Source organism: Brachyhypopomus gauderio, unplaced genomic scaffold, assembly GCF_052324685.1.
Source record: "Brachyhypopomus gauderio isolate BG-103 unplaced genomic scaffold, BGAUD_0.2 sc140, whole genome shotgun sequence".
NCBI lineage: Eukaryota > Metazoa > Chordata > Actinopteri > Gymnotiformes > Hypopomidae > Brachyhypopomus > Brachyhypopomus gauderio.
The window spans coordinates 287,442-297,500 of NW_027506961.1; the positions used below are offsets into that span (position 1 = coordinate 287,442).

Consider the following 10,059-nt stretch of genomic DNA (forward strand, 5'->3'; position numbering starts at 1 on the left):
AAGAATGTTGAGTTTGATGAGAATGTTGAGTTTGATGAGACTGTTGAGAATGTTGGGGTTGATGAGAATGTTGAGAATGTTGAGGTTGATGAGACTGTTGAGAATGTTGAGGTTGATGAGACTGTTGAATTTGTTGAGAATGTTGAGGTTGATGAGACTGTTGAGAATGTTGAGGTTGTTGAGAATGTTGAGGTTGAGACTGTTGAGAATGTTGAGAATGTTGTGTCTGTTGAGAATGTTGAGGTTGATGAGACTGTTGAGAATGTTGAGGTTGTTGAGAATGTTGAGGTTGATGAGACTGCTGAGGTTGAGAATGTTGAGGTTGATGAGACCGTTGAGAATGTTGAGGTTGATGAGACTGTTGAGAATGTTGAGGTTGTTGAGAATGTTGAGGTTGATGAGACTGCTGAGGTTGAGAATGTTGAGGTTGTTGAGACTGTTGAGGTTGTCATTGGCAAAGTAATGATGTGGTTCGATTTGTATTGGGCACAACATTGACGTGTCTGGAGTCTGTAAGAAAGTCCAATGACCAGTTGTGCAGTGGGGTGTCTGTGTGTTTTCAGAGTTTTTAAGCGCTGGAGGATAATTGTATTTAATGCAGAGCTAAGGTCAGTGTAAAGCATGCACACATAACTGTGATGTGCACTAATCTGTCATCTGATATGACATAATCAGTGGAGTGGTTAGGGCGTTTGGTCAAGCCTTGGTCAAGGTATTTTGGATGTTATGTGGTCTTTGACCAGCCTTTGAAACCACTTCATCATGATCGAGGCGAGTGCCACAGGGTGCTGCTCACTGAGTGTTGATATTTCACAGTGTTATAATGTCAGTGGCCTTCAAGCACAGGGGAACAATAGCTCGGAGGAGGGAGGTTCTGTTCAGCACGTTCTCTGAGTAACACTGTGGTATGTTGTCCATGGGTCGATTCTGTGTAGCGTCCCCTGAACATCTAGGTCAAGACCGACTATGTAATCCTCTGAAATGAGAGGGGCTTTCATTATCGTGGTAATGTTCTGTTCCTCAAACCACACAAAGCGTGTTGAGGAAGTTGTTGTTGTTGTTGAGTAGTTGGGGGTGTGGAGCTGTAGTCCGTGATGTCCAGCCACAAGCACCTTTAGGGTCCTTGGAGTCAGTGACGTGTCTGTGGATCTTCTGTTCATAAATGTGCTTTGTTGCCCTCACACTCCAGATTCGGTGATCCAGCAGATCTAAGAGTTACTTCAGTTTGAGTTACCTAACGTTACCTTTGCATTAGGTCTAAATAAATCGGAAGCAAACACAATGTCAGTCAGCTAGCTGCTGAATGAGCTGTAATTGGTGGCTAATTACTGCCTAATTACAGGACTGGCATGATTAACAGTCCAGCTTCACTGAATTCAATGCTTCCCCAACCACGAACAGGGTTTAGTTTAATAGGTGAGAATATATCGGCTTGGTAAGCAGTTAACAGTCTTCTTCATAATATACATAGTAAGATTCGTTATATTTAACACATAAAATACAGAATAAGACTATAAGCTTTAGCAGCGTTTTACTAAATGACACTGAAAAAAAAACATCCGTTCAATTAAGATAAGGTAGCCCACTTTGTAACCTTAACATTTCTGCACTTCCCTCCATGTTTCTGAGTTCGTTGTGAGAATAAGACAACACATGCTGCATTTTATAAACTATTAATCATGAGAAAGTTACATAGGAAATTATCTGGAAAATATAATTCTACAGATTTATGAACAGTTTGCTTTGTGGACTTATAAAAATGGCTTTCAGTGCAAATGAATCCCTATAGCCTACCACTTAAATCCGCTAGGTGGCAGCTCATGACAACCTATAGTTCTACAAAAGAATACGAAATGTAAATGATGAAGTCTGATTTCACACTCGCTTTAAATAGTCGGGTAATTCGATAGTGAATCGTGGTATCGTCCTATAACATTGTCATTTCAACACACTTTATTGGATAGTTGGTGTAATTCCACTAACTGGTACTTTAGGGGTGGGTAAATTAACAGAACTCTACATGAATCAGAATACAAAAACATAAAAACGGTGTGTGTGTGTGTGTGTGTGTGTGTGCGTGTGTGTGTGTGTGTGTGTGTGTGTGTGTGTGTGTGTGTGTCGGAAAACATTTCAAGGGAAAAAATAGTATTTAGATTATTAGTGCATTTTTTAAATCGCAGGATTAAATTTTAACCCAACAACGATCCTTTTTGTCCATTTGTATTCTTCTATTCTATTCTTCTATTCTATTTTATTCTCCGTCATTGAACACTGGATATTTCCCACGTTATGTCCCGTGAGTTAATCATTATCAGGTGATACACTCCTTACACTCCTTCAAGACAGGTCAAGATACGCCTCGTTCTCAAACGAGTGTTAGTTCCCAACGTACTATCCTCGGCTATTTTTAGATAGATAAATCAATTACCAATCAGTGAAGAATGTTTTAGGGAGTGTATTCTATGAAGGAGACACGGATAAAAACTTGGCTTTCAATGAATCGAAAACCAACTATACCTGTCTCTGGTTTGTTTACATAGGTGGAGCATACCAATTCGCCAGGGGTGTAAGGGTGGGCATTCTGCAGTTAAGAGTCTTCTCCACAGTGCTGGACTTTTGAAGGGACATATTGATTATATGGACAATTTTCACGCATCTGCTGTGTTGTTTGTGAGCCTGCACACAGACAGTGCAGGAGTCTGTGTCAGCAGCTGCGAATGCATACAAAGCCAGCAGAGCCCCCTCCCCCCCACCTCTTAAAAAAATGGCTCCTCTGCGAGCAGCGTCATTCTGTGACACTGGAGTTGTAACGATTTTGCATACTAAACACAACACCTCGATCTTAGCAGAAAGTTTGAGATATAGAGGCCCAACAGCCTTCGGGACATTGAGAAACCTTTGTGTATGGAGCATATAAATCTGTGGTGTTGATCATTATGATTAAATAAAGTGGTGTCAACGTTTCTACCACCATGTAAGAGTCTTTGCAAAGGCCTACAATCATTTTTCAAGAGCAGAAAGAGTTTGGCTGGACCAGGAGAGGCAGAGAGACTGGTGCGGAGAGGAAGACATGACAAGTGTGTGTGTGTGTGTGTGTGTGTGTGTGTGTGTGTGTGTGTGTGTGTGTGTGTGTGTGGGATGGGATGGCGTTTCCTTGGCCAAGGTTCCACACCAGCACTGATGCAAATATTGAGATGAACTAAACATCCATGTTCTCATGTCTCATTACATGTGCACGTAGATGGTATCAGTCCCAACCTGCGCCCATTGCTACACCCATGAGCTTTGAAACGTGCTGTGGATCAGGTTTTCGTATTCAGTTCAGCTGCCCATTAAATTTGTGTAGCATCTAAGTCCTCACTGAAAAGAAAGCGCTGGCACTTAAAGGAAGTGTTGTGTCTGCAATGCATTTGTCACCAACACTTTCAGGTTGCACTTCCCCAAACGTGCTGGAGTCATTTCAGAAGTGGGCAGGGACACGTATAAATTACACACAACCCTCTCTGCCTCTACATGATGGTCTATCAGTCACTCAGGCTCTAGTAATTGTTTGTTTAGCTTACTTATAGCTTTGTTTATCAACTATTCCAATTCAATTTTCTTTAAGATTGTATTAGTTACTGTGACATGCTCTGCCTGTCCTGTATGAACACAACATGCACTTTAAAAATGAGTAGACATCTTTATTTTTCTCTTTTCTCATGAGTAGCATTGCTTGCTCATTGTCCCGCACTGGCCAGCATCCAGCTAGCCCTCACATAAGTCATTGCCCTACTGAATTATCACTCACACCTGTTCCCCATTCGTTCATCTTCCTATTTAAGCCCCACAGCTGCGCGAGTTCAGCTGCTTACATTTTGCATATAAGCAATTTTGTGCTTATGTTTCACGCCTGCGTCAATCTGTCATAGTTTTGATACAAGGACATATGAATGCCCATTCAAGTCAGTTATCTATTAGTAATATATTATATTAGGCAATATTACTGTATCTGGTTAGAGTCACTTGTCTTTCACAAATGCAGTTTGATTTGTTACCACTGTTATTATGTGCGGGCGTTACAACACGACGTCTTCTTTATAAGTTTCATTATCAGAATCGGAACATTGCAGGCCATAGAAAGTCAGATTTGCCCTACAACTCTGGAAGTTTCTGGATTTAAAAACTACTCCAAAAGTACTGGGCGGTTTTCAGATTAGGCCTACTTTAGTAATCATTTGGATTCGACAGTCAGCTCAAGGGTTTGTCTCCAGGCACAAACTAAATAGCACGCCGCAGAAACAGCCGTTCAAGAGAAGCAGGTTTTTGAGCGCTGGGATGTAATTGAAACAACTTGTTACAGCGAGTAACATCGTTATCTCGCCCACTCCCGTCCATGCACAGCGAGGAGCTTGAGAACATCACCGTGGAAACGGCGAGAGAACTGTTCCTCCCGTACTCCCTCCCGTTAAAATATAACCGTTCATTTCCACCTGCCACACCTACATGTACGATCAAGTGATAACACGATCAAATCTGTATCTATTACCACTGTGAGACCTACTACTGATTATGGAGTTGTGCTTGGTTTCACCAAAGTCTCATCAAGGTCTCATCAAAGTCTCAACAGCCCACACTGAAAGGAATAACCAAATCAGAACAGTTAACAGTAAACCCAGTACCTGAAGTGTGTGTACACGTGTGAATATTATTGCAAGATAAATATTGCTTTATTCAGTTTTATCCATGCCTTGTGAGATTTCAAAAGATGGTTTTTAAAGGCAAAATTGTGTTTGTACATCGGTGATTCTACAAGGCACAAATAATGCCACGATTGGCCATAACGTTCATTTTCTAGAGGAAACCAAACAGGAATTATACACAGATAAATCTTTTGAGAGTTAACTTATGATGGCAGGTTAGGAAACTCATGGGCATATATAATTATATATGCCCAATTATAAACTATAGTTATAATTATAAAAATTAGGATCGATAAAATTGCATATGAACTGAAACTTTGAGTGATGAGGAGCTATTTGATTTGATACAGTCAACTGAGATATATGTGTGTATTCCAACAACGTTAAAGAGAGAAACAGGACGTGATGGTCAGAACAGCAGTGCACATCTTGCACTGATAAAGGATCTTTGTACGAAACGTCCTGGTCTTCACTGCGTTTTTGAATATCGCTACACCTTCTACAATACACTGCAGATCTTCAAACTGTTACTGGCTTATTTTTTCACTAAACATTGGTCATTTATATTACGCATTTATCGTTTAACGTTAATAATTGTTACGTATCCCGTTTGTTATGAAGTTTGTCAAGGGATTTTTGTTAATTCCGAGTCGATCGGAAGGTTCTGCTCAACGAGGAGTGTTGTCTCAGTAGTTTTGCAAAGTACAACAATTGTAGCTGTGTCTGAAAGGGTCTACTCTTTTACTCTTCCACTGATCACTACATAGACAGTTTATACATACACCAAGTGTTATTCAAATCAGTTAATAATATACCACGGTAAATATAACGGTTTGCGTGAACTGTTTTTCTTCCTTTATTTCCACCCTCATACACCCCCGCCCCATAAAAAACGTGATTTTTGTTAATATTTTTCATATGCATGCACGCATGCCACATTAAAATGAATTGCACTGTCACATGGCTTATCCGGATTTTCCTCAGTGCCTCAGTGATGGGATGATTGTGATGGTGTGTGACTCAGTGATGGGGTTATAAACCCGAAGTTTTTAGTTTGTTCTCTTGCATTGCGTTGCAGGAACGTTCTCACGTGCTTGGGCGAGATATGAAGATCAAAAGAAAGCTTCAAGCGCGCGCGGTTCTCACCTGATGGGCCGTGTGCCACTAAGCTCGGATAAAATATGCGCACTATTTCTAAATCCCAGTAGCCCGTTTTAAGCATATTTGGTCATTTGGACTCAGACTAGAGACTCTTTCCCCAGTTAAGACTGTCTCTTAGATCTAAATTATACTGCGTTCTTGCTCTGCAGTGTAAGCCCGTTTCTGCAGCTGTCTGTAGTTACACATGTGCAGTGAAATTGCATTTGTGGTCGTTGTAGTTAGCTGACTTTATTTTTGGTGTGGATTTTGTAGGACGATAGCGCAGATATTTGCTTTTTATTTCGTTTTCAGCCACAAATTCGCTCAGCACAACGCTATATAACGACAGTATAGCAGGCATGATAATCTGTCACCTTTCGGCGAAATTCGCCGTTTTGAAGTTGAAAAGGGTGACCTACGTGAATCGTGTAGATCCGATGAGTTTTTTTTTTTTTTTTTTTTTTTGGGGGGGGGGGGCGTCGGGAGGTTATATGTATATATTTTAATTATCATATTGACTTAATAAGCAAACAGAACACTTCCGAAATCGGCTATTTCAATGACACAGTGGCCAGCAGTTTCCGCCCAGAACCATCATAGAGGCCAAATAGCGTTTCAATCGTACCAACGTTCTTCATTCATGTTATTCATTTACTGCTAAGCGGGACGAGAAGCAGGACCTAGTGCTACACCGTGCTACACCGGTGACAAGACAGAAGAGCGAACATTTACCACATCATACATTTACCACTACATTTACAAGATCGTACATTTACCAGTGGATTTAATTGGGTTATTAATGGTTTCAATGGTTTTCATATTTTGCGGTAAAACAAAGTTACTGCCGTGTAGTTAACGGTGACATAAAATAAGAAACGAGATTTTTTTTTCTAGTGTCTGTAGTTGTAACTGGTGAATCCAGGGACGGGTGAGGATAACATTCGCGACAGGGCTGAAAACGTTGAAGATGAAGTTGTAAACTCTTGTCGTTTGAGTCTACTCTGTGCTTTAGCCCATGTTAGAAAATAAAAACACGTGAACCTGGTATTTTTTACACTCATTTTCACCGCTGATGTATTTATTGGTTCATTAAGACGTAATGGTTTTGACTGAGCCATCTGGAATGGCGAAAGCGGCTTCTCGCGTTTAAGGATCTGGCTTCATACATTGAATCCATTGACAAGACAGTAAAAAAAAAATTAATAGATTTTACTATATTTTATGGAGCCCGTAAGGTGACATCATGTAAAAAAATAATAACGCGTGGCCACGACTTATTAACGCGTGGGAGATATTAATGTCGCCTTTCACACGCGGCAACAAAGTTTATTTTTTCACAGCAAAGCAAGCAGATCCCAGGGACGTTCGCGAACTGACTGCCCATGGAAGGTAAACCTGGCTTTATATAAAGTAATACTTAATTATCTTGTTCGCACGCGTTAGTAAGTCGTGGCCACTCGTTATTATATTTTTTACATGATGTCACCTTACGGGCTCCGTAATATTTGGTATCAGCCGTCGCCGTCTACCCATGACGTCACATGTCAACGCCCCGTCGCCGTATCCCCATGACGTCACATGCCCCGCCCCCCGGTCTTCTCACCTTTTTAACCCCTGACCCATTTTCATGCCTGGTATAGTTATAGTGTACATATACTTATGATGTTCGGTTCAAAAGTTCTCATATTTGAAGTAGCCCATAAGCTTCTCGTGAATTCGGTCAGGTGTGTCAGAGCAGGGAAAAGCTGACCGTGGGAATCCAGCACTGGGATTAAGAAATACAATTTAAGATTGATATTAAACAGGCAGTTTTACAGTCTTAGTTCTCCTTTTGAACTAATTCGATTTTAGTGGATGTATCTCGCGATATTTGGCCCCTCAAACAGAGTGCAGATGCAGAATGACATCCAACCTCCCCTGTGGTTTGGGGGTCAAATCACCCACCCCCACCAATTAAAACAGGCTTTCAGTTTTCATGGTGGTGTTTCAGGTCTAATGCTACACTAACCTGCTGCTTGTATCTCTTTTATCATCCCAGCGTCCTACAGTACAGGCACAGAACGTACAACTGGAGGAAAGGCCTCGAACTGGCGGGGGATGAAATTAACTAACGTCTGCTGACCAGTGATGTCGACAGAGTGATGGCGACGCCATGAAGGCTTTCTGAGCCTCATTATGCCTTAAACCCCTTCGCGTGAGGAGATCTGTTATGGGTAATGATGTGAAGTATGCGGGCCTTCAGCTCTCTTTATCTTCGCGACTATGATAGAAGAACGTTTTGGTAATAATGTGTATTACAGTCATTATTTGGTACATGTGAACACAGGAACAAAGGTTATCCACAGAGCACGTGCGTAAGATACCACGTCAAACGTCTCTCTCTCTCTCTCTCTCACACACACACACACACACACACACACACACACACACACACACACACACACACACACACACACACACACACACACACGTTTGCCGCAGGTGATATTTTCATGTCTTAGTGCTTCTCTAGGGTCACTCCTTTTCACTTATATTCTGTGGTAGCTCATTCAAACGTTACAGAAGTAAACATATTATAGTACTTGTAACATCTTACACCAGTGAACATAAAAATCTCGAGTCTTATATTTTTCACTCTCCATAATTTTCACATTAGCATTGTGATTACAGATGATGCATGATAATGTGCTTAGTGCTTGCTAAGATTAGTTATTGTCATTAATAATAACTAATAGACCTTAATAATAAGTAGACGTTGAATTTCGGAGGCTAAAAGGTGCATGTTGGTACATCTCCTAAGAGCTGGTATGGGGGACTCACACCATCTGCTAGTCCAAACCAGCACGTTCCATAAGAAGCTACACCATTCAAGTTCACCGTGCTCAAGATCTGCACTTCTTATCAACAAAGAAACTCTGCAACAGTTGCCATGGTCACAGATAGTTACTTTATTTTTCACTTTTCATTTTAAGTAGATTTTTTATTTTTTGCTGAACACAGAATTTGTTAAGTAGTGTCAGCTGGCTCGTGAAGCCAGTAAGTGATTTGGGTGAACAGTAACAACATACAGAAATCATACAGTAACATAAAAATATGTTCAAAATGAATGCCAATACATACTTTGTGATTGCTCACTGAATTAACGTTTACAGTGAATGCCTGAATCAAAGGGAGTTCAGCCCTATTGGGGTCACACGGGTCACAGCACGCCGTAATTTTGTGCAGATTATCCACCGTGGTGCGGCGGTCATATGATGAGCGGGTGCTGGACACATGTTGCCCCGTGAGGCCCTGCAGAGGGTCATCAGGACACCCTCACGTACAGAATCGGGTCGTCTTTGGCCTTTTCAGTTAAACAATTTCATTCCAGAATTAGTGTTTCCTTAATCATCAGAAACGATCTGGACAGGTGTGAGCAATCCTGTTTTCAATACAGAAAGGATAAAATGTCTGGAGACAGAAAGTTCAGCTCATTACATGACCACTTATTTAGTTGATAAACGTCCTTTAAGAAAAAAGAGAAATGTTTATTCTAATGGCATCTACCGCTTACATTATATATACTGTTTTACATAAAATGTTACATCTTCCAAAATATACATATCAATCTCTGTCCTGGGACGTGGCTTCACCCGCAGGGTAACCACTCCCATCGGTCAACGTTCAGTCGCACACAGCCCCACTCAACTACATACAGTCCTCACCAACGGAGTGTCACACTGCTAGTGAGATGCAGTGGGTGTGGTTTAGGTCACATCACATGGGGGTTGGGGTTGGGGGATGACAGCACCAGCTGTGCCCATCTCCTTGGAGATGCCATCTTATGTGTCTAGATCCCCACTCTAACCACTTAACACTTTAACATTTGTCCAGATACAGCCAACTACTGGTATTAAACCAGTGACCTTTTGAGGCACAACAGCCGTAGAGTTACAACGGACGCATCAGAAAACGATCTACGAACCCGCCATCAACAAAAGCAGCTTCCCACATCAGCTTGTGATGTTTTCCCCAAATTCCCATCAGAGCAAATAATTGTGCCCTGATTCAGACACAAAAAACAATCACAGTCAAGTAAGAAAGAAGAATCTGATTCGAGCCCTTCATTTATAAGCCCCCAACACAGCCACATTCCCATACTAGGGATCACCACAAATATAGAGGAACAGGTGCACCATGGGAAGACAATCTGAGATTTCCATCATTTCTGACCACAGGAAGACATCTGAAAAGTGTA

General features: G+C 41.3%; 1 protein-coding gene across 1 annotated transcript in view; it reads right to left on the reverse strand.

The window, feature by feature from the left end:
* Nucleotides 1-8,750: 8,750 nt before the first annotated feature.
* slc4a4b (solute carrier family 4 member 4b) overlaps nucleotides 8,751-10,059 on the reverse strand; it is a 48,007-nt gene continuing 46,698 nt past the window's right edge. The window contains 1 exon segment of the mRNA XM_076994406.1: nucleotides 8,751-10,059. This exon segment is cut by the window's right edge and continues 1,510 nt beyond it. The gene's annotated coding sequence lies outside the window, so the exon portion shown is untranslated.